Genomic DNA, 3,627 nt, shown 5'->3' with positions numbered 1-3,627 from the left:
GATCCGTGTTCCTACTATGTAATTGCATTGTTCAGGAGAAAGTAGGCTATTGTATTTTATCTTATTTTGAAAATTCAAAATACAGGGGAGAAAGTATTTTGATACATATTTCAAATACTTGACTGACTTACTGACATGAAATACAAAATTCAAAATACTATGTTCTATTTCGAAATGTATTTTAATTGAAGTATTCGAGATACTGACCATCCCTGCCACCACCTAGTGTCAGTATTATGTCATTGCTTTGAATTTCTTAGAATTTAAATTCTGTGAAATTCAGTTTCCTGCCATTCCAATTCGAATTGCAATTCCATTTCCTGTTTGGAATTTCAATTCAATTCATATTGAAATTCAAGAATTGAATTTGAATTTTGGGGTCATTCTCAATTCAATTCGGAATTTCGTACAAGCCTGGCGTCCTCACACTACACAAGCCGACAGTCGGATGTGAGCGAAATGCTTCGCAACAGGCATGTTTCCCCGGTCTGCAGAGGAGGGAACATGCGCACCTGAGGTGGAGATGAGGTCGCGCTCAACAGCGAATCGCACGGCCCTATTAATTTGTGCATGTGAAGTGTCAAATCGGGTCGTAGCACTGCTTTAACTGTGCGATTTACTAACGAGCCACGACCAGGATTTCAAACAGTTTTGATTTTCTTACGACCCTGCGATTGCACGATCGCGAGGTGAAATCGCTTGTCGTTACCCCATGTACATACACTACACGATGCGAGACTCAAGATTGACCTGCGATTGAGCAAATAATCGGCCCGACTCCCAAAGAGTCATGCAAGTGCCAAATCGGGGCAAAATCGGGGCAAAAGTCGCACAGTGTAAGCCCAGCTTAAGGAGGAGAAAGGAACAGGAGGGGGCGAAGCCCTCTCGCTCATAGAGCCAGAGGGGATAACCAGCATTGGAGCCACATCAGCTCTGTGTGGGAAAACGACCTGGGGAGTGACCGGAGAAGGCGTGTGTTAAGTTTGACACATGATCTTTGGCGACTCCAACCGCGTGGTGTACAGTCCGGAGACAGGGAGGGCATATTTCCGTGCCAAACGCAGTGATCTACAGCGTTGCCCCGAGGGTGCAGTCAGCTGCCTTAGCTAGGGAAGCAACACCGACCTACAAGGTGGTTGTCATTCTTCTCTGCACAAGATTCTCTTTGGTCACTGGAATCCGGGTGTAAGTGCCATCCGCCACGAGCAGGAAAGCGTCTACCTATTGCTCTCGACTTGTAAAATCTGCGAGGGGTGGCTATGCGAAACATTGCTAGAAATTCTAGTCTCACTACACACACGTCGCATTACACTCCCATGCAGGCATTACACTCCCATGCAGGGTGTAAACTGCAAGGTAGCCAAAGCGCCTGATAATAGGGCCCTGGGGAGATAAGGATATCCCACCTTGCTGCCGTGGCCAAACTCATTTCTTATCCGATGCTCCCTCCAGCGGTGTGTGTGTGACAGCCATGACAGAGGAGTCGAGGGAAAGCAACGCTTGGCCATGTGACCTCTCAGAGCCCCTAACAGACTCTCTGGCCCATCGAGCTAGAGAGGGCTCTGTGAGATTAAAAGGGGGGTGACGGCTACCGAAGTAGCCGCCTTGTCATGCCTTTCACTGGGCCAGCGTGAAGATAAGGAATATTTATGAGCTTTTGGTTATCCGTTTATCGGTTTACCGGCTGGGGCCTCTTCTGGAGCGTCACAAGCTCTCGAGGGACTTCGGTGGGCTCATGAAGCCGTGTATGGACCTGGTGGCTTGCGCTGCTGCACTCTGGGTTTGGGCGCACGGGAGACAATCGCTGCCAATGTTTCTGTGTGTGTGTTGCTGACCCATTCTGAATGCTGTTCTCCCTGGATGCTGTTCTGATTGTGGTATTCGTCTGGCCAAGGGCGCCTGGAGCCGTACGGCCGAACGCACTGTGCGTACCTTCACTAGTCGAGGGAATTTTTTTTTTTTTTTTTTAAATAAATATTATGCCTATTGTGTCTTCCATGAATATTTTGACAAGGCAACATATTATAAGAGAAGAAGCAGCATGAAGCAAATTAAAGAGCAGAGACTATGGGTGGGCACCATTAATTTAAAAAAGGCAGATAGCCTGCTCTTTGCTTCTGGGTGTAAAAAAAAAAAAAACATATACAGTAACAAGTTCTAGTTCCATCAGCGGAATTCTAACTTGAGTGGCTACTACCAGTCAGACATAGCCCGCAAAGTTAAGTCTAGTACTTCTATTTAGCAAGGACATCTCTTAATTTCCCACTTGGAATATAGGTCGTGGCGTCGCTGATGGCAGAACAATCAAATAACCGAAGTTAATGTCTTGAAAGTGACAAGTTTCAATCATAGCAAAAACCATGTGTTTGCCAAATGCCAAAAACCTTGTCATGTGGGCTAGCAAGAAGGCATTGGATGTTAGCAGTACAGGTAGACTAAAGCCGGGCATACACTGTGCGATATTTTCACTCGTGGGTCTTAAGCTTCTGCTCACACTGCACGATGGAATTTCACTGTTTAAAAGTTCACAGCTCACGACTCACGTCCTCAGACTACACGAGCCGACAGTCGGATGCGAGCGAAATGCTTCCACCGTACGACGCAACAGGCATGTTTCCCCGGTCTGCAGAGGAGGGAACATGCGCACCTGAGGTGGAGATGAGGTCGCGCTCAACAGCGAATCGCACGGCCCTATTAATTTGTGCATGTGAAGTATCAAACTGTTTTGATCTTCTTGCGACCCTGCGATAGCACTATCGTGAGGCGAAATCGCTTGCCGTTACCCCATGTACACTGCACGAGGCGAGACTCACGATTGACCTGCGATTGAGCAAGAAATCGGCCCGACTCTCAAAAAGTCGCGCGAGTGCCAAATTGGGGCAAAATCGGGGCAAAATCGGGGCAAAAGTCGCACAGTGTAAGCCCAGCTTAAGCTGTTTCATTCATCACTGAGCCCGCCGTGGCAAATATTTTAGGGTACACTTTGCTTCTGGTGTCATATTTCCTAAAGTATTTTGGTTACCGTTCTGTGTATTGTGGCTTTATTTCTACAGAGACGGTTTTATGGGAGGTACGGAACTTTGTACTAGCTTCAGACGGCAGCACTGACAGCTCGAGCTGTGTGTGCTATGCAAATACATTATGCTCGGGAAAGCATTCGTTCTAAAGCAATTCTGCATGTTTTGATAACATGCAATTTGAGTGTTTCTAATGCTTATTGTGCACATTTTCCTGTTTGCTGACATGAACAGCATTCTGCGATTTGTGTGGGAGTGCGTCGGTGCTCTGTCTGTATTGCGCATTTGTAATGAGCCTGGACTATATACATATGTATTCAGTGCATTCCCCGGTGGGTTAACAGGCTGATGTAGTCGCTTTCTGCCTTTTCTTGCACAACGTGCCCGGGCTTTTTATGGTCACAGCTCAGCCATGTTTGTGATGTGAGCTTCATTCATGCTGCAGCAGACACCTCTGCGCCAACTTTCTACCCGAGTGGAAAAGTATAAGGCTTGAAAAGTTATCTAAGTATCTAATGATATCCCCATGCACGAGAGAGAACAGAAGTGCATGCATGCAGGCCTTCGTAGTAGCCTAGTTGGGGAAGTCACTGCAGTTCAATGTCACAGT

Source organism: Engraulis encrasicolus, chromosome 22, assembly GCF_034702125.1.
Source record: "Engraulis encrasicolus isolate BLACKSEA-1 chromosome 22, IST_EnEncr_1.0, whole genome shotgun sequence".
In the NCBI taxonomy this organism is placed as follows: Eukaryota; Metazoa; Chordata; class Actinopteri; order Clupeiformes; family Engraulidae; genus Engraulis; species Engraulis encrasicolus.
Note: the sequence above shows the minus strand (reverse complement) of the source record.